This window comes from Pantherophis guttatus, chromosome 3 (assembly GCF_059756535.1).
Source record: "Pantherophis guttatus breed Tessera chromosome 3, ASM5975653v1, whole genome shotgun sequence".
In the NCBI taxonomy this organism is placed as follows: domain Eukaryota; kingdom Metazoa; phylum Chordata; class Lepidosauria; order Squamata; family Colubridae; genus Pantherophis; species Pantherophis guttatus.
Window position 1 is genome coordinate 42,762,255 of NC_142065.1, and position 22,388 is coordinate 42,784,642.

A 22,388-nucleotide genomic window follows, 5' to 3' on the forward strand; every position below is an offset into this window, starting at 1 on the left:
CAAAGACTCACTATGTTCTTTCCAATGAAGATTTTGCCATGAGTCATTTCTCTCCAGAAAACTGTATGGAAGAGTAAGAACTGGTAGGGTCAAGATCACAAAGCCAAAACAGATTTCATGACCAACATTGTGCATAGATTGTTACTAACGCCTTATATAAGGTGCTTCTGCATGGCAGCTTGAATTCTATACACGTGAACATGTCAGAAATGTAGCAATTGTGTGAATTGGCCACTAAGCAAGGAAAAAGTGCAAAGGGGCTAAAATCGAGACAGTATATTCTTCTCAAAGTTAGTTATTAGCTTGACTGGTGATTCATTTTGTTACTGGAATTTGTCATAAAATAGTTGAATTGAAATAAGAACTCAATTTTTTCCCCCTCTCTCTCTCCCTCTCCCTTTCCCTCTCCCTCTCTCTCTCTCACACTTCCTGTGGGTATCTGTGTGTGATTCATGCATCAGGGTAGTTACTCTGAACACACCTTTTACTACTACTACTACTACTACTACTACTACTATTATTATTATTATTATTATTATTATTATTATTATTTTATCTCTTTTATTCATTAAGCATGAAACTCAGTCAACTGAACATTTAAAAATGTGTCACAAATACGTTTGACTGGTGCTAATGGTTGATATGAGTTGCTGCCAGCATTCTAGGTATCAATCAAGTATCTTCTTAAAGAATATGTTCCAAGTAGCACAGTTTTTTGCAGTTCCGCTGGTGTTATTGCAGGAAGCTGCAATTTCTTGATGTTTATTATTATTATTATTATTATTATTATTATTATTATTATTATTATTATTATTATTGGCTATGGTTTTTCAAGATTATGCCTACTGTTGTCCTAAATATCTAGAAAAATATGACCAATTAATAATAATAATAATAATAATAATAATAATAATAATAATAATAATAATAATAATAATAATAATAATAATAATAATTTTATTTCTATACCGCCCTTCTTCCGGATGACTCAGGGCAGTGTACAGCCTATTAAAAGCACAAAGACAACCATCAATTAAAAATAATTAAAATTATTAAATAGTTTTGGCTCAAATTTAAAACCCCAAAAATTTAAAACACCTAATTTAAAATCATTACATTGATAGCCCGGCCTGGCGGAACAGCAGGGTCTTGAGAGCACAGCGAAATACATGGAGGTCGGAGATCTTACGCATTTCTGGGGGCAGTTCATTCCACAGGTTTATGTTCATTCCACATAAAACAGTTTGTGACTAGAAATAAATATATCATTAACATACAATCATGCTGATCCATCATGAGAATGCTGATGGTGTTTATATATCAAGCTTAATGTACTTTAAGCCACCCAACTTTTTGTGAATGCAAATGAAATCTCAAAACCATGATATGCAGTAATAATAAATGCTGTTCCTTCTTATGCTTCTTTTTTTCAGCTCTGCCACCAATAGAGCATTGAGTCTGTCACAGCTGAATAAACATTATAATTATCCACAATATGCCAAGCAATGCTATCTGGAACAGCACTTTTCAATTTTAGAGGTGTACAAGATTTTATTGTGCTACTGCTATTTATTTCCTTGATCTATTTAGGGTCCCCCCCCATATCCTCCATTTCCTCTTTCTATCCATTTAATTATTCATTAATGCAATCTGAATTGTTCTACCTGCATCATTGAAAGCACATTTGTTTTGTTATTCTTATTTATATATGCACATTTTACCATACTATTTGCTTTAATTGTTAGCTTTCGCAAGGATGTGATAAAAGGGCATCTGATACACATATGCACACACTCATGCAGTACAAATAAACCATCTTCATTCCTTCATCCAGTAGCTGACCCCATTTTTAGAATGATGTCTGTGATTTTTCCTCCTATGGTATTCCACAATGATGTCTTAGGAACACATGGGAGGAAAAAGAGAGACAAACTGCAAATAACAATGACTAGAATCCACTCTTCTATAGCAGCCATTATTGTTGTGTAAATTCTGATTTCAAATGGTATGGATGGGAGTCCCGATTAGGAATTTCATTCACATCCATTCACATAATTTCACATTTTTTAAAAAAATCATTCATTTGAAACTAAAAGCTCTTCTGCTAATTCTGTGATCAGTCATTTTGAGTAATTCTATTTTTCTTTGGAGTTACTCTCAAATTTATTTGTGTTCATCCAACCCATTACCAGCTCCTGGCAATCATTTAAGGAAGATCCAGCATGGCCACAATTACAACTCCCAGGCAGAATTAAAATTCCAAGCTCAGCACAGTGTCATCTGAGTTGCCATAGCAATTCCAGGAAATATATTTTGTGGCCAATAGTTATTTCTTTGTGCTAATGAAATGACCATTTTTCTTCAGTGAATTGAATCACAACTAATTGAGTAGTAATCAGTGCAGGCCCCAAAGTTCAGATAAATGTTGTCTTCTTAATGCTTTGTAGAAATGTAGAATCCATTAACTATCTTCAAATGAGTTTTTTTTTTAATTAGTCGAATCTTCGCAAACAATTACAGCCGGCATTAACACTATCCTACCAAACTTTCCCATTTGTTTAGTGTTGGGAAAGGAAAATTTATTTTCACTTAATTGAAGTGCTGATTGTGTTTATGCTTTGCTTTCTGTTCTAAAAAGAAATACATAAATTTGATGAGCGAATGACCCTGTCTTCTTTTTTGAAGCACTTCCTAATTTTCTTTTCCAGATGTTTTTTCAGAGTCAATGAATGCCTACACAGATGTTAAGTGCACAATTTTCTCTCTGTCTTTCTGAAAGCAAGCCATACTATTTATTCTATTCTAACCTCTGTAATCTTTCAAAGGAGCATCCTTCTACCTTCAGCTGGAACATACACATACATACACACAAACAAACACATACACATACACACACCACACACATATACATATTGTTTTCCTGATATTTAATCCATTCACCAGTCTCCACAATTAGTGCAGCATTCAGTGATCCTGATTTTGATATTGAGCATCAGCTCCTCCTGCTGTGCATGACTGCAACAACAAAACCTTGATCTTAGACTTCTGATGCTATTATTGTTGCTACTTCTATTACTATTTCCTTTATTTACCATATTTATATCTCCTACTCTTCTGTCAATAATCTCAAAACAAATACAGATTATTTTTCCATTTTATTCTCTTATCTATTCCCATTCGATACTCTGAAGTATCTAATGTGGTTGTGAAGATCCAGTGGGCCATGCTTTCTTTTTGAGCTGTTGGAAGAAATATCCATCTGGTTCAGTTCCAAGTGGGGAGAAAGACACTGGAAACATGGAGGCTGTTTGGAAAGATGGTTTACGGGTGAACAGGACCACATAGGTTGAGGTCCTGGGCAGCTGAACTCATGGAGTGGGGAGTGAGAGGTATTTATACCCTCTCTGGGCTTCCTGTTCCTGTAGTAAGAGCATGTATGCTATTGGTTGCCGTCATGGGGCTATGCAGGGGTCATAGCAGTGGTGCAATCCTCCACTGGTTGTCACCTGTTTACTGCCCGCGCATGCACGCTGCATGCAGGATGCCTGCTGTGCACGTGCATGTGCAGGGCAGTGCATGCCGGGTGTGCACTGTGTGCACACGCTTCAGGTGCATGCACACTGCACACCAAATGCATGCTTTTGGATTTCCTGCTTTTTTTTTAATTATTATTTTTTAAAGCATTTTTAACTACCGGTTCCAGAGAAAAAATGCTTAAAAAGTTTTTTAAAAAAAGTTCTGAAGATCAGCGTCACTCAGCTGATCTTTGGAACTTTTTTTTTTTTTTACTTTTCAAGCATTTTTTTTTTACTACCGGTTCAGGGGAACAGGCCCGAACTGGTAACATTTCACCTTTGGGTCATAGCTGAAGTTGTCTGAATTAAGTTTGTTTGAAAGTTGGAGGGTGATGATGTAATGAAGAGGCTTGTGTTCTGTGGGCAATTCCTATTGTGTCTTAATGGCTTTGTCCTGGTTTGGATCTTGAGTGAGGGCTAATCCCATCACCCTGAGGCCGAAGGTCTTTTGTTTGTAGATAGGCTGTCCCAGTCTTTCTTAATCAGCACCAAATATCTGCTGGGGCTGAGTTTCTGTCTCCCTTAAGATTTCTATTTCTCTTTTAGGGGAAATATTTTATCCTGCCTTTTTAATATTTCCTAAAATATTTCAGTCTTCTAGGAGGGGTGGGTGTAACTTTCTACAGAGTCATGCTGCCTAAAGTCTTGCCACATGACTTCTTAAAGTCATGTGGCTTCAAAGTTCTATAAACAAACAAACAAACAAGATATAAGATATTGAATACTATTGAATGGATATTATATCCTATATTTACTCTTGGGTGTTTCTCTACTTATTAGTTGCAAGCATTCCAACGTTTTCTTCATCTTTGGAAAACAAATTCCTTCCTACACTTTGGTATTGGATCAAATTATTACTTTAGGCCCATTTTAAAATAATTATTTCCTTTCTTAATTTTAAATTTTTATTTGTTCCTTTTATTAACTGCTATTCTGCTCTTAGTCTGTAGAGGATTACAGTAAATAAATAAAAAATAAAAAGCAGAGACAAAATTAAACCACAAATTTAAAAATTTTACAGGTTAATTTCATTCTCAAGGTTTGTCTTTAAAATTGAGAAAATGGGAACAAAGATAACAGCTTTCAGTCAATTGTTTTAATGATCTATAATGGTTTTGAAAAGTCAGCTCGGCACTCCACAGAAATGTCTTCACTTTGAAATTGGTTTAGAAATATATATAAGTCATTGATGACAGAATCTTACAATAATTTTGGCTACATATCTGATAAAATGTATGTCTTTTTGAAGGCGTCTTTGACCTTCAAAACAAAACCACGGGTCTGGTTCTACTTTCTTCTTTTTCAGATGTTGTAGTAATGGAGAATATATGAGTAGCTCTCCTATATTCCCATTTTTTGAAGTTGTTCCCTCAACTCAAAAGCCACCTACTTGTTAAAAAATTCCACTGTGGAGTTAATTCTTCTCCGGCCAAATGCAGTAGGTTGCACATTATAGTATCCAAGGACATGATCATGATGTGGAAACCGGCTGTAATGTCTTAGGCGGTGAAAGTACTCAGTGACGGGGGGGGGGGGAGAGATTTTTTTATATATAAATTCTGATTGCCTACATGCCTGGTAAATAAATTGAATAGTTGAGCCCCAGGGCACTCTGTTTGGTACTATTCAGCAGCACTAAATTCACTTTGAAGAGAGAGAGAGAAAAAAGCCCTTCTCTTTGTAATTCTTCCATCTTCCAACCCGGATGATTCATGTTAGCATTTCCTTAAGGTAACATTAAATTGCAGAGCCTTAGAATGTATGCCAACAAAGGAGTACCTTCCCTGCCTTCCCTGAAAGGCATTTAGATTTTTCAATCCAATCACAATCCAGCAACACAGATGCCAAAGGAGACATATAAAATCATCTCCATGGCAACTTCAGTGAGTGCAAAGAGTACCTAAATGTGAAGGGGTGGGGGCAGGAGTCTCTAGTATGAAATAAACAAACTAATGCAGGGATATATTATAGGGGAAGGATTTATGGGTTCTGACATTCCTAAAATATCTTTATTTAATAACGAAAACTTCATTATCCAGTTCTGTTCTCAAGTGTTGCTATGGGTCTCCTGCAATTCCCTTTGGAAGGTCTTTCATCTTGACAGAAGTTCTAAATTACAGCATTAGTACTCAAAACAGGGAGAAGTTACATCGTATTTTACTTGTCCAGGGAAATGAGACACACACAGTACTGAGTTAGTTATTGAAATCTAATGACTTAGAATATTAAAAATGGAATATGAAAAAATTATGGGTGTGCTGGGGGATAAATTAAGTAATATACCTTGAACGTTTACTACAGTTTCTCTCTCTCTCTCTCTCTCTCTCTCTCTCTCTCTCTCTCTCTCTCTCTCTCTCTCTCTCTCCCTCCCTCCCTCCCTCCCTCCCTCCCCCCCCTCTCTCTCATAAGGCTATTATACTTGCTACAAGTAAGACATCAACTCTACTCATGGAAAGATTTATACATTTTTCCATGAGCAGAATAACTATAACTTTTCTGACAGATGCTTGGAAGTCCAAAAGTGAGTGACCTAGCTAGAACATACCAATTGTAATAGTTCAGTAAAATTATAATAAAACCAATGTTTGCTCTTGCTAAAAACCAAAATTTCTATCATATTATTATTATGTTGAATTTCATACATTTTCTCTTTCTGTTATTGAAGAACATTGCTATTTTCTCTTAGTTCAGTAGCAATTTGAAGGACATTCATTATTGATTTCACTTCTGCTGATTTTAGAAGAGCAAAATTCATTGCCCAAGTCCAAAGTGGTTTTAGGTCCTGAAGGAGTAGCAACAATAAAAACTGCAATCCTTAGATTTTTTAAGAATACAAGTGTTTTACACTATATAGGTGGGAACTGCTGGTGATTCTCTTACTTGACCAAGAGGTAATGTGTGTGTGTGTGGCAAGAATTCCTTCCAATGTGAAAATACAAACAAACAAACAAACACACACACACACAGGGACAAATATATAAAAAAAATAGTTTTTCTTTGTTTTGTTACTGCAGCTGAAGCAGAAAGAAATGTCTCTGTAACAGTGTTGTGATTATGATAACACAGTGGTCCAGACTGTTTCCACACCAGCTCAGAATTCTCATATAGAAATGACATTCTTCATAACTGTTTTCACAAGTAATCTTGAACAACGTCCAATATACACATTGGTTACATGGGTAACATCCATTTCATAGTCCAGATCTGCTTTGGATAGTGAGATGGATGGCATATGCATGTAATATATACACACACACTCAGTTACATTGAACAGCAATCCTGGTGGCAACACATTATAATTTTCATCCTCTTCAGATGCAGGTAGCTAAATGTTATTCTGTGGGGTTCAAGTCATGGACTTTTGAACTTTATATCATTATATGAAATTCATTAGCTTTAGAACCTATCCAGGTTCTGGTATTCAGTGAATGCAGCAGGGGTGGGTTCTACTTACCTTTACTACCAGTTCACAATGGGGCCGCACATGCACAGAAGCTTCCTGATGACGTTGGGGTTGTTGGGCGGAGCCTCCCGCCAGTTTTACTCCCGGTTCTATAGAACCGGTCCGAACCGGGTGCAACTCACCACTGGAATGCAGGAATAAATAACTAGAAATTCTCAGAATGTTCATGCAATCTATGTTCAGTTAAGTTCTCAGAGCAGAAAGATGCAGATGTTATATTATGTCATGGCCCCTTTACCCCACCCTCTTGGACTGGGGAAAATCACTCTAATATTACCAAGATATATTCCATGTGATGTTTTTCAGATACATTGACCAATTTTAAAAAAGTAAAGGACTCATTGAAAATTTTATTCTGCTAGTTGTTGCTAACTATAGGGGTGATGCTCATCTCTGTGTCAAGGCCATTGAGCCAGCTGTCCCAAGACATTTCCTCAGTCATGTGGCTAGCATGAGTCACAGAGTGCCATAGTGGTACCTATTTATCTACTCACATTTGCATGCTTTTGAACTGCTAGGTTGTCAGGAGCTGGGTTGAGGACAGGAGCTCACCCTTTCAGGTGGTACTTGGATCTTGAACCAGGCTGCTGATTTTCCAGCTGACAAGCCCAGCATTTTTACTGCTGAGCAATCATACATCCAATTGACCAATAGGAAATATAAAACTATAGCTATAAAATATCCTCCTCCTAATAAAATACCCTCCTCCTGTGCTAGATTGTGTTTGTTAGAGCTTAGAATGTGTTGAATTTACTAAAACTCTATGGAGTTTAGTCTGATTCAATGGGCAGATTAGGGGAAAAAGCAGTCTCTCAGATAACCTGATCTGTAGTTATCTAGATACATAGGGGCTTTAAGGTGACAACAGGACCTCAAGCCACATCCCAAAGCTAACAGGTAACAAAAACTGCTCCGGAAATAATGGCACCATCCAAGGATGTCAAAGTATACCCATTATTACCCAGGTTGCCACATTATATTATTATCATTAGATAATCTTTAAAGATTTTTATTTTATTTTATTTGTAATAGGGACTTCAGAAAAGGATGGAAATCAACAAAGAAATAAATCTGTTATTTTAACCTAAAAGTTAATATTTTACTACAAAACTATGCCTGGGTCTGTTTCACAGTTTACTTCAGGGAAACCCAGCTAGCTCTAAAACAGAAGATAATTTAATAAAGGAGGTTAATTAGTTCCAGTTCATTAGAAGGAAGGGATGATATTATCCTACAGCTGGAAAAAATATTTCAGCTAGTGGTGTGTGACAATTGGAATTTTAAACAATTTATTTTGGCTATGTTATTCCTTGTACTGAGCTTATTTCTAGTAGTTATTCTTCTAGTCAAGTGAAAACACAAAGTGAAGTAGAGGAAATTCTTAGCTGTAGCCAAGGCTCTTAGAAGGGCTATCCCTGAAACTAATTTCCCATCTATAGGTGAGGAACAATTTAAAAAAATGCTTGGAAGTTGTGCAACTTTCTCGGTTCTTGGTACCTGATAGCATTCTATTCTATTCTACATGTTTTGCTTTCCACAATAGTCAACCAGATGCATATGAAAAGCAGGGTATGAGAATAATTGCTCTACAGCATTATCATGATAAAATTATTTATTTATTTATTTATTTATTTATTTATTTTTAAATTTATATACCGCCCTTCTCCCTAAGGACTCAGGGCGGTATACAGCCAGAATTAAAAAACATGAAATACAAATATTAAAAACAATTAAAATATATATAAATTTGGCCCAAAATTAAAAATACAAACCAATTAAAACATTTAAAATTTCTTCTTAAGCCAGCCCGGCTTGCTGGAAAAAGTGGGTTTTAAGGGCACGGCGGAAGGCACTAAGGTCTTGGATTCTCCTTATCTCTGGGGGCAACTGATTCCACAGGGTAGGTGCCCCCACAGAGAAGGCCCTCCCCCTGGGGGTCACCAGCCTACATTGATTGGCTGATGGCACCCTGAGGAGGCCCTCTCTGTGGGAGCGCACGGGACGATGGGAGGTCATCGGTAGCAGCAGGCGGTCTCGAAGATAGCTAGGCCCGATGCCATGGAGCACTTTAAAGGTGATAACCAACACCTTGAAGCGCACCTGGAAGACCACTGGGAGCCAGTGCAGCTCGCACTTTTATTATGTGTTTTGCATGATTACATGTATCCAGAAAAAAGGCTTAATGTATTAACTTTTTGTTACCTGCATTTCTTATACCCAGTATATGTCATATTACTTCAAGACATATACCTTCGTATCTTTTGTGGTATCAAAATGTTACATAATGAATTTTAACTGATTTCTTCCAGAACGAGGCAACCAGTAACCTGTCTACAATATTTTACACAATATACAGTTGTCTCAATTCAGTTCATTCCCTCTATTTCTATTTCTACCTGATGGCCATGTATAGATTTAGCTTCAAATAATATTTCTGAATAAGTTAATATAATTATAGCAATAACATTTAGAGTTATATACTGCTTCACAGTGCTTTACAGCCCTTTCTAAGTGGTTTACAGGATCAGCATATTGTCCCCAACAATCTGGGCCCTCATTTTACCGATATCAGAATGATGGAAGGCTGAGTCAACCTTGAGCTGCTCAGAATTGAACTGGAGTGAGCAGTGAGTTAGCCCTGCAGTACCGCATTCTAACCACTGTGGAACCATAGCTCTTTTTATACCACTATTCCCTCTTTATAATTACTTTCATTGTATATATAGTAATGTGGTCAATGAAATGGCTGACCATCTTTTTTTCTATTAATGTAGGCTGCATTATTTGAAAAGAAGCAACCTAAATTAAAATGAATTTGGTTGTGCCTACAGAGAGGCAATTGCATTATTATCCTTGCATCAACATCTGTATAATTCTTTCATTTTAGTCAAGATGTCATTCACAATTAGCATGGTTCTTCCAGACCAAAAAGTCGAAAATGGGCTAAGCTAGATGACCACTTCTCAAAGGATTACTATAATTAAATAGCATGTGCATTTATTTTCAGACATGGTTCTTGGCTGATGATGTCATTGAGTAATGTGTGAAATGCCTGATAATCTTTCTTCTAGCATTTAATATACGGAATAAATATTTTAATTAGTTCTCTTATATTTTAATAGAGTTTGTGCCCCTATTATGACTTTTATCAGTATAGGATAGGCTCTGATAAATTACCTATTTGCAATTACTGTGTCTGACTAAGATGTCTTGAGTTATAGTAATTATCTAATTCCAGGAGAAGCAAAGAAAAAAAGCATAAGGGAAATTCTGTAATCTGGGGTGTTATTTATTTATAATCTTCACCATAGCAATTGGTGAGCTCCATTAGATTATTTGAGAAATATTTCCATTTAATTGGAGATAGTCAGAAATTATTCAGGTCACATTCAAGACCTAGTCAATGATAGAATGGAGTTTGTGCTCACCTACCCTATTCCATGCTCCAAGCTCCTGCACACTCATAATTCATATACAAAATAATGCTTGCTTTCAGCATCTTTATTAGGGGCACTGAAAACCAGAACAACTAGACACAAGGACAGTTTTTTCCCGAATACCATCACTCTGCTAAACAACTAATTCTCACAACATTGCCAAACTATTTACTAAGACTGTATTACTATTCTTCTTCTCATCCTTCCTATTACCTAACTTCTCCCATTTACAACTATAACCATGTTGCTTGTATTTTTACAATTTATATTGTTCTGTTTGTTTCCTAATATGATTTGATTGCTTATTAGTAACCTATGACTATCACTAAGTGTTGTATCTTATGATTCTTGATGAATGTATTTTTCTTCTTTTTTCCTTTTATGTACACCGAGAGCATATGCACGAAACACAAATTCCTATTTCTATTCCTATTTCTGTGAAAAATACACTGAGTATGATCTAGTATTCTCAAAACCCAGTGTGAGTTTCTATTGATTTTCTTCCAGATAGAATTTTTATACCATTGTTTAAAGTTGCTCTGTATATAAAGAGGGAATCCTAGAAATTGCTTAATGAAATTAACCAAAGAAAAATGTATCCCCAGGAAATCTGAGGTTGTATTTTAAGGTTATTACTATTACATCCCATAAAATGTCCATAAAGAGATCAATGAAAAATTACAAAATGCACTAAAGAAAGAACAAAGAAGAAGGAATCGCCTTAGCTAGATACTTTTAACAGAACTGGTTATGAGACCTCTACAATAAAGCTAAAGTGCAATAAAGAGAATATACTATTTCTGGCATCTGGCTGATCGATGGTTTGTGAAGAGATAGGGGTTATAAAGTGCCTCGCCAGCATTAATTTTATGAGATATGTTTATAGTATTAGATCATTTTAAAATAATTTTAACTGAACTGCTCTAAATTAATAACAGTTCTGTACCCATTGAGTTTCAGCAAATGAACTAAAGGCCTTGGGAAATGCAGGAACATATTGATATTAGATATATAAAATGAAACTAATCTCACTGATTGTGTATTGTGGGCTGAATAATGTGCGTATTAGTTCATGGATGTTTTCATTTGCTGCATATGTCTTGATGATATGGTGGGTCCATTTGTAAGGATAAATGTTTGAACAGAGTTTTGCAACAGTTTTTAGTTTAAAGAAGAAGCCAAAAAGAAAAAAGAAAGCCAGCTTGCTACTGACCATGGGATTTCTGAAATGAGACGTTAAAAAAAAAAGAGTGGAAGTGACTGAAACAATAGCAGTTACAGCAGCGGTTTCCCAAATCTGTTATTAAAGTAATCTTCTAATAGCATGTTGTCAGATTTATCCTATAGTACAGAATGAAAAAAAAACATTTAAAAAGCTTTTAAAACTATCAAATAGCTGCAATCTGGGGACCCGTGTAATTTAATATTACAATAGAAAATAACAATAGCCATGCTGGCTATGAGGAGGAAAATCCCAAATCCTTAATTAGTCAGTCTATCATATGTTTGACTATGATAAAATATCTCTCTCTCTCCCCCTTTCCCTCTCCCTCTCCCCAGATCTCTCTCTCCATACAACACATGCACACGGACCCCCTAAAAAAAAAAAGCTTCGTTCAAATATTCTGGTGATAGTGGGGAAGCCAATGAAAGAAAATTCAAGTTCTGTTCATTTCCATTTGCCACACATGCATTCTCTAATCAATTTAGATTACCTGGAAATACTGGTATGCTTATGTTGTCTTACCTCCCTCTATTTCTTGCCATGACAAATATAATTTTAATGATATTAGGAACATTTCTAGACTACTCTGCCAACATATTTCCTACTGAGTTTAATGGAACGTGATTCAAGTTAAGTAAGCATGGGACCTGTAACATGTTTAGGATATTAATTAACTCAATATAGATGTCTGGACTTCCCCGTTAATTTGTAATTTATATTGAGTAAAGAGTGCAATGTACAACCTTTTGTTGCTGTAGAGAAGATGGGATAGAAATCTAAGAAAAAAAACTAAATAGATTGTGCCACTCTTTTATAGTTTCCTCACAATTGTAGATTAATTTAATATTAATTCCGGATTTTGCATATAAAACAAAATCCTTAAATACTTCCTCAGTTCTAAAACCCAGATTAATGGTTTTATCTAAATAGTTTCCCCTAATCATTAAAAAAAAAAAACTGCTATCAGACATATGGATGTTAGTTTTTAAAACTGTTGTCCTATATATATTTAGCAGGTCACATTGAGCAGAAGTTTCCTAATAAATATGTATTAGATGTTATGTGTGCTCATGACTTTTCTTCAGCTGTTTTTAAGGAATAATCCTATGTTTTCTGAGCCTTAGTTCCTATTGTTATCTCCACCATATAGAAATAAAGTATAAACTAACTAGAATTGACTACAGAAAACTCCCCAGTGACTTTTGGTTATGTTCCTTCACTAATGAATGGAGGAAAACCTAAATCTTATGGATATATTGTACATAAAACACCTCGGAAATAAAATTGGAGCCTGTCATGAAGCTGTTTGCTCCTGTCTAAGAGTTACATGGAATTTATCCTTGTCTCAGCATCTTTTCTTTTTCCCCTGTCTTATGCTTGCCCCACAATTATGCTTCCCCCTCCCCTTAATTCATCTAATACTTTGTCATTATTGTCTTCCTGTTTTCATTTGCAGGTGGCTCTTGACTGGCTTCAGGCCAAATTTGTCTAGATCTTTTTCTGCCTTTTCTTGTATTGTTATTCCCAAATCCTTGTGTGCTACTGTTGATGTTTTCCACTTGCTAGTGCCTGGAAAACAACAATAATAGAAACCCTGATATTTAGCCACACATCTGACTGAAATCTCTTACCCAAAGTCTCCATGTTCCTATTCACAGACTGCTCTTTCATCTTTTCAGGCACTCTCTATTGTGGTGTAATTGTGATATCCAAATTTTGGCACATCCAATCACTATAATTGTTTCTGCCTCATGATATATAGACTGGCTTTTGCAGCTGTCTGATTGATGGATTAATATTCAAATAGTGGTTTTATGACTTTTGCAAATAACTGTTCAATGGTTTGGCTCTTTTTTTTTTTTTTGCACCTGCAAATGCATCAATCATTTTCCTCAAAAACAATCACTACCATGCTTTCCAACACAATGTTAAATTATTAAATTGTCCCTAGAAACCGTTGTGGCATTTAGTTGATCTGCATGTTCCATAATACATCCTCCCTCCCTCCCTCCCTCCCTCTGTGTGTGTCTGTGTCTGTGTCTGTGTCTGTGTCTGTATGTCTGTGTGTGTAAAAAGAGCTTTTGGTAGAAAAGCTACAGGACTCGCTTTACCATGAGATAAAATGAGGCTATGACCTTAGGCAGAAGATTGTAAGAGGAAGCAGAAAAGTTGGAACATGAGGGTAGTACATGCCAAGGTCTATGTACCTGGACAAGATCAAAGAAACAAGAACCAGATAGATTTTGGTAAGATATCTTTAATGCTAGTTTGGAATTTATACTTGTCTTTCAAAATCTACACTGCCGATCTGTCAAGTTTGCAGTTTGCTGCTTGATTCTCCTTGACTAGCTATATTAATTTAATTCTAATTTTAGTTAAAGACCAACCCGTATCACACATATGACATCTCTTTTCCTCCTGTGGATTTATTAGAACAAATATAACAATTTTAAAGTCTTACATGTTTATTTTATATACAGAAAAATATAGGAGGGCGTGATCTAGCTGATATACAAGAAAATGACTCAATATGCCTACCCCTTAAGCATTAGACCATACATTAATTCTAAACATACTTTTATAAAAGATATAGAGAAAGAGAAATTAGTATTTATGAAGTGAAAAATGATACTTGAGAAATACTTTAGGGGACCATTCAGAGCTAGGGAACTAGAAAATGAAAATGGGAAGAGCAGGAATAAAATTAATATTTCTTCATATATCCAATATATTGTCAGACTCTGGACTGATTAATTCATAAATTTCCTAATGAGTTTAACAGTAGTGTAATCACAGACTTATCTCTTTAACTTGTTTCACACAGGATGTGCACCTCTACTGAATTCACTCAAACATACTGTGAATCTTACAATATAATATTTTGTTCCTGGCATTGCCATCAGCTTACTGACCACAGAATTTCTCTATTTACAATAAAATGTAAATATCATCTTAAATGTGTTAGATAGCTTTTAGAACCTCACAATATATTCTTGCTTTGCAAATCATTGACTTTATCAGCCTTTGTTCCTATTACTTCCTGTAGAAATCAAATTACAATGTCATCGGGAAGAGAAATTTAGGTAGACATCTTATTCGTCATTGGACTGAGATCAAAGGCAAAAGGCCACTAGAGGATAAATTGTGACTATAGGTGAATTGCTACTGTTCTACTTTGAAAAATGTCTCTAAAAATGAACTCAAAATTTAGCCTTTTTGTTGCTGAGATTTGAGATCTCTGTCCCTCTCTCCCTATCTATCTATCATCTGTCTGTCTGTCTGTCTGTCTGTCTGTCTGTCTGTCTGTCTGCACACACACACACACACACACACACACACACACACACACACACATACACCTTATATCAAACTTTGGTAGCTCTCAAATCCTGGGAAGCAGAAAATTGTATGCAAGACAAAGTTTGGCAACACATGGCTTAATTTAATCAACTTATATCTATATTTTTAGTAGAATAGTAGAACCATTCATTAGTCTAAATTGAAACACAATTTATTTGGATTCCAGTTTAAAAGAATCTTCCCACTTTTCCATTTTACTACATTAATTATTTCTTAGAAAAACATTGATCATTGATAATGTAGCCAGAATATGATCTTTCAGCACGGTGACTGGCCATGCATTTTATAGATATCTTACACTCTCAGTTCTATTATAGCTTTGATTAATATTGGCATATTCTTTAATATAGACTCCATGCAGAAAAGCTACTTTTGCTTTTCAGCTGACATGCAAAAATTCAATGAAATTACGCAGGTAGGAAGCAAAATGATTTCAGGGAGAGAGAGTAAGTATTCAATGTGACATCAAATATTAATGCTAATGGGGAAACTGAATGGTTGTGATTTATCTTTGTATTGGAATACATTATTATATTTCAAAGCTCAATATTTAAAAATAATCTTCTTGTTTAATTTGAAAATATATGGCTCTGTAATATTGCCTACTACAGCAAAATAAAACTCCTTGTGTGCCTATAGGCATTTCTATTACTTTCCTGGTATTGGCAATAGGAAGACTGTGTGCATATGTGCTTGAGGATGGCAATCTTTCATATGCGGTAAATACAGAAATTAGATCTAACAGCCTGGTGATAAGATTTCTTCTACATGTATTGATTCTTGTGGATGAATTGCAGTAAGCACCTGATGTTGGCATTGTGTTGGTATTCCCAGAAACAAGTACCATGAAGTTACAAGGGAAAGTTGTCCCAGCTACAATATAATTTGGAAATTAGTGGGCATTAGGTTTAGGAGAACATCTAGCATTATTCATTCTAAAAAATGTCCTAATGTTCCACTATTCTAAAATACTATGGACATACCATACTCAGATATGTCAATGGACACCTTGTTAACCACCTCTTGTTTGTATAAAGTTTTCTTCTCTGCAGTCTTCATGTCCTGTAATTAACAAAGTTTGTAGATGATGTATCATGAGGAAAAGCTTCAGGAATGAATAAATTTCCTCTCAGGTTCTGTCAGATTTGAAACATAGTCCAGACAAGAAGTTCATACCCAGATGAACTAATCCTACTTTATTGTAAGTTTATATTAATAGAATCTTGCAAGACCAAAAGTATTTCTTTTCCACTTACTTTTTAGCCTCCAGAAAACTAGGGAAGGTTCCTTCTGAAGTGTTTCCCTTGGTTTCCCCCTACCTGCAGACTATGCTGCTCTTTTTAGACTGCTTCCTAACTATCTCCCAAGGTCATTCCCATATACTATTACATTGTCTTATTTTGAGAAAGTTCAGAATATCCCAGAGTGAAGGCTATTGAAATCATGGCAACAATCACAGGTGATGGATGCACACTTTCTTTTGGTTCACTTGGGAACATCTTCAGATAGCCATAGGAGCATGGATGAAAAAGTGATTGTGGAAAATACATGTAACAATCATTATTTCTATTTATTTGTTTGTTTGTTTGTTTGTTTGTTTATCACATTTATCACATTTATGAACCTCCCATCTCCCTCAAAGAGAGACTCTAGATGGTGTACAATAAAGCATGAGTGTATAAAACAGTGTATAAAAATTAGAACATTAGAGTTAAAGTATTAGTTCTATGTAATAGTAGGAATATTTCCCCTGACAAGGGCAAATTCTGCTGGAGATAATATGCTACTTTTTTCTCTCTCTTCCCACTTTTCTTTCTTTCTCTGTCTCCCACCCCTTTTTCTTCTATTCTTCCCACGTCCACCATAATCCACCCTTCTCAGTCAACTAAAATGAAAGAAACAAATCACTCTACTCAAAAGTATATAAAATGCAGAGGGAGTTGAGCAAACGGCCAAGGGTGCATGAAATTAGGTTGAGAGCTACAACTTCAACATGTTTCTAGTTTACTACAGAAAACACTATTCTAATTGGAAAGATTGAAGTATAGCAATGATCAGGGGGCAAAAGTGGAATTCTGAGTAATGTCCATATTTGCCTTCATATACATAGATTGCAAAATCCATGTGATTCTGTATATAGTATGAGGAACTGCCCAGTAAGTTGTTACAGATATAAGTCCAGGCAGTAGATGCAAAGGAGGAAAATGCTTCAACTATTTTTGAATTATCTAGATCAGTTCAGGTTTTGGTAGGTAAGAGAACAGGACTTAAAGTAAAAATAAAATGAGGCACCTTTGAATGAGATTCCTGTTAGAAGTAAATGAGATGGTGGTCAAAACAAAACAAAAAAAAAAAACTGCTTCAACAAAACTTGACACTGGTGTTAATACAAGGGAGGAACTAAAGCAAAGAGATCACTCCAGTCTGGGAGCTTTCAAATGCTTAATCAAAAATGACTTCCACTATTGCAGCTCAGAAAGCAATGTTTTCAGCCTTCCGTTAATTTCCATATAAAAACCATCTAATGGGAAACTGCTAGAGAGATGATGGAGATCAATCTGCTCTAATGACACACTGGAGACTAGAATGGGAAATGCAAACTTGGAGCAATTTCATGGCAGGTGCAATCTTAGAAAGAATAGCCATTTATTGGAGTTAATTTATTCCCTTGACATACTTAAAATCCATATTTGTACTTTAAGGCTTTAAAATGTAGGCTGATTAAAAACATAGCCAGATATTTTAAAGCATTTTAGTCACATCCAATGATATAACAACTCCCTAGTGATAAGACATCTGTTTTTTTTTTTTTTTTAAATCTCACAATGCTGACAGACAAAGCAAGATTGTTTATTCTCCCTTTTGGTTTCCTTCTATTCATTTCTTTGCATCTAAAAGTTATTTCTGGAAAAATTGATTATGAGCATCAGGGGAAAGAGTAATGAAATAACAACAGCAAAGTTGTTAAGAGGAATGCAAATGATTCTGTTATAGATTAATTTGTATTTGTGTGCCTAAATCACAGTGTACATGCATTACACATATGTCCCAACATATGAGATACATCAAAACTCAAATGATGTTCCTTAGATTTGCAAGCTCCATATGTAATATGGGTGATCCTAGTTCAGTTTAAAATTATAGACCAATCTTTTTGTGCTGTGTTACATGCAAAGTTATGGGATCAATTATAACCTAATACATTGTTCAGTACTTAGAGACAAACAACTTGCTATCCAACAAACAGTTTGGCTTTAGGAAAAACTCGTCCTGTAATTTACAACTTTTGCACTGTAAAAACATCTGGACTATATGTCATGATCAAGATAAAGCTGTAGATGCAATTTACATAGGTTTTTGTAAGGCTTTTGATGCAGTAGTACATGATAAACTGCTGTTGAAATTAAACTCTTATGGCATTTCTGGATCTTTGCACAAGTGGATTGCTGCTTTCCTGTCTAATAGATTGCAGAAAGTCAAAATAAGGACCTCACTGTCTAATCCTGCATCAGTTAACAGTGGTGTTGTGCAAAGCAGTGTTTTAGGTACCACACTTTTCTTGCTCTATATAAATGATTTATGTGATCAACTTAAAAGCAACTGCGTTATTTTTGCCGATGATGGAAAATTATTCAATAATACAGATAATTCTGTTGTTTTGCAAAGTGATCTCGACTATGTGTCTGAATAGTCATCTATTTGGCAATTTCAAATTTCGATAAATAAATGTTCCGTCTTACGTATTGGTAAACATAATCAGAATGTCAAGTATAAGCTAGGTGGCATTAATCTAGCAGATGACCCTCACTTTGTCAAGAACCTAGGTGTACTTATCTCTGAAGACCAACCGTATTTTTTGGTGTATAAGACGCACCTTTTTACCCCCCAAAAGGGGGTGAAAATCTGGGTGCATCTTATATGCTGAATGTAGCCCTGCCCACCCACCAGACCCCACCCATCGGCCATTTTCGGGCTTTAAAGCACTTTCAGGTGGCAGGAAACCAAAGGGAACAGGTGCCTGCCTGTTGTAGGCTGGCAAAGGCCTTCATGTTGAGTCCCAATGCAGACCGGCCCCCAGCCCCAACCCCTCCAGTGCTCAGCTGGGCTTTGCTTCGGCACAAGCCAGGCTCCCTGGGTGCCTTCGGGCAACGCAGAGCTCATCTTCGGCCTTGGAGCTTCAGCCTCAGCAGCTCGAGCAAGCCAAGGAGCCAGACGGGTCAAGGATCCGGGGGAGGACGGCTCCTGGGCCCTGCCGGGGCACTCCTTTCCTGGCAGCGGCACCCTGCGAGGCTCCGGGCAGAGCCGCCTCGCCCGCGCTTCGCCTTGAAGGAGCGCCGCCTGCCCGCCGCAGCCAGAGCGGAGCACCCAGCATTTGGAAGGCGGCCTGGATCAAGAGCCCCAGGTAGGGCAGGGCAGAGGGCGGCCTCCAATCCGGGCATGTGTCGCCCAGCACTGCCACTCCCAAAGAGCCCCGCAGCTTGGTTCAGCGCTGCCCGCTTGGCCCAGAGAAGCCCGTGCGGCGGGGCACTTGCCTTCCGGGTGGGTGGCAGGAGGGCCGGCCAGCCGGTGGGGAGAGCTGCCTGAGGTCGGGCCGGATCTGCTCAGCACATCTGTCGCTGTGAAGGACCCACCGGGCAGGGGTCCCAGTTTCCTGGGGGTGGCCGTGCAGGCGCGAAGCCAGGTGGGGGGATTGAATGATGCAAGAGCCGCACGTCCCCTCCCCTGAGGACCAGAGATGCCCCCCCCGGTGCCTGGGATGGGGGGCAGCAGGGCCCAGGAACTTCTCCGTAAAGCGCCTGCTAAACTTTCTGCAAAACGCTGGGGGGGGGGCAACTCTGCCCTGCCTCCCCAAGACTTTCGGGCGTGGCGGCCGGACCGGTCTGGCCTGCGAGATGTTCTCTCGATTCCGCCCCCCAGACCGTCCCAAAGAGGGTTGTTCCTCAGGGTGTGCTCTGTTCCTCGCCCCAGAGCATGCGAGGGGTCTCTTTGGGGGAAAGTGAGTAGTCCCTGCACCTCTCGCTTGCAGGAGGAGGAGGAGGGCGGCACCACCTTAAATGCTGGTAGGCAGAGGTAGAATACTTTTTTCCTTGTTTTCCTCCCCCAAAATTAAGGTGCGTCTTATACTCTAGTGCGTCTTATATACCGAAAAATATGGTATATCCCAAAGTTCACTGTAACAGCATTGCTAAAAAAGCATTAAGAATTGTAAATTTAATATGGCAAAGCTTTTTTTCTGGAAACATTGTATTGCTAATTAGAGTTTATAAAACTTATCCTAGACCAATCTTAGAGTATTGTTCAACTGTTTTGAATCCCCCCATATATCTGACATCAGTACAATCGAGCGGGTTCAGAAGTATTTCACGAAAAATGTTTTGCACTCTTCTGTACATAATAGAATTCTCTATGCTACTAGGCTCGAAATTCTCGGTTTGGATAACTTGGAACTGCATCACTTGCAGTCAGACCTAGGTATTGCATACAAAATTATACATAGTAATGCTTTATCTGTAAATCACTTTTTCTGTTTTAATCGCAATAATACATGCATGAACAACTGCTTTAAACTCAATGTAAATTGTTCTAAGCTTGACTGTAAAAAATATGATTTCTGTAATAGAGTTGTCAAAGTCTGGAATGCCCTATCTGATCCAGTTATCTCAACTACAAATTTTCACAGTTTCAGTCACAAATTGACTTCCATGGACCTTACTTCATACTTAAGTGGTAAGTAGAGAGGGCGTGCATAAGTGCACTATTGTGCCTATCGTTCCTGTCATTGCATTTTTTCTTTTCTTTTTGTTCTTGTTTTTGTTTGACAAATTCTAATAAATAAATAAATAAAATAAATAAATAATAAATATTCCTTTAAATGTCCTACTTTTTGAAAAAAATTAACAGCACTCCTAATTTCTAAATCCCACATTAACAAGCTATTTTGAATAACATTTCTGAATCTTATTTTCTAGACTGCTCAGATAAGCATCATGATAATATATCATGTATCATTGTATCATCATGTATCACTGAAAAAAGGATGGGCCTCTGAGTAATAGTCACAATTCTTCTTTACATAAACTCAGTGGTGTGAATAATGTAGATAAGGGAGTCAAAATAATGTCTTCTTAGTCATTTTATTTTTAAAGGAAAATATGAAACTTTATCCCAACCCATCTTCTCAAACAAAGATATCTTATTTATTAGACTTCTTACCCAATCTTGTGCTGTGTCCTAGTATAGTCACTAATCCCTTGGAGAATATTTATCTATTTGTACTTCATATTTATGTTATATATGTCTGTTCTACGTATGAGTTGTTTATTCCATATCAGTATGTATCCAAGGCTGGTTTTTCATTTATTGTATTATCTGGGCCTCTGCTGTGGCTACTGGAAAATATCAAGTGCCAATTTCAAAAGGACAGTTCAAGCTTTTCCCATGGAAAACATTAATTGTAGCATAAGATAGAAGATCCAAGTACAACTTTCTATCCAAAATAATACGATATGATATCATTATATTATTATTATTATTATTATTATTATTATTATTATTATTATTATTATTATTATTATTAATAATAATAATAATAATAATAATAATAATACATCAAGAAATTGCAGATTCATGCACCAGCGGAACTTCAAAAAACTGTGTTACTTGGAACATCATACATTTTACGAAGATACTTGGTCGATACCTAGGATGATGGCAGCAACCCGTATCAACCATCAGTGCCAGTCAATAATATTTGTGATACATCTTTAAATGTTCAGTTGGCTGAGTTTCATGTTTAATGAATAAGAGATAATTAATTCTGAAAGCTCTGGACTGTATTAGTTGGAAACATGCAGAAGAAAGATGCCTTGGATGCTGCAATTTAGTCCTGAATAAGATGGATAGGGGCATTCAGCTGCTGTAAAATAATCTATCAGTTATTGGCAGTAGGAAGCCACACAGTTGCACTTTTATCCATTGCTTCAAAAATCCAACACTGGAAAACTCTGTTATGTCTCATCTGACTCTAGTGATACTGCTTCATCAAATTTCCCCAACTAAAGGACACAAATGCCTTGCACTATGGACTTATATAATGAAACAGTGGTTCTTTCAAACACATTTCTCTTTCATAAAATTTTCTAACTGATATATTGTAAATACATGTATTAAGAATAAGGGCCAAGTCTAGAATATTCTAGTTTACACAAACCATGAAAACCTTCAACTCCATCTTTCATTGCCTCCTGGCCAACAACTTTCCTCTCTTTATAAGTAAACAATGTGACAATTTATACTCAGATTTCACCCTTTTTTCTTCTTTTGTGAAG

The 22,388-nt window shown here is 36.6% G+C and overlaps 2 long non-coding RNA genes across 3 annotated transcripts in view; one reads left to right on the plus strand and one right to left on the minus strand.

Annotated features, from left to right (window-relative positions):
* The window catches only part of LOC117663844 (uncharacterized), an 85,548-nt gene that overhangs the window by 54,639 nt on the left and 8,521 nt on the right, over positions 1 to 22,388 (plus strand). For both annotated transcript variants that reach the window (XR_015733031.1, XR_004590832.3), the window contains one exon: positions 20,681 to 20,787. This is a non-coding gene — a long non-coding RNA (uncharacterized LOC117663844). The remainder of the gene's footprint in view (positions 1 to 20,680; positions 20,788 to 22,388) is intronic.
* LOC148114561 (uncharacterized) overlaps positions 1 to 22,388 on the minus strand; it is a 70,644-nt gene that overhangs the window by 11,811 nt on the left and 36,445 nt on the right. The gene's annotated exons all lie outside the window — the stretch shown is intronic.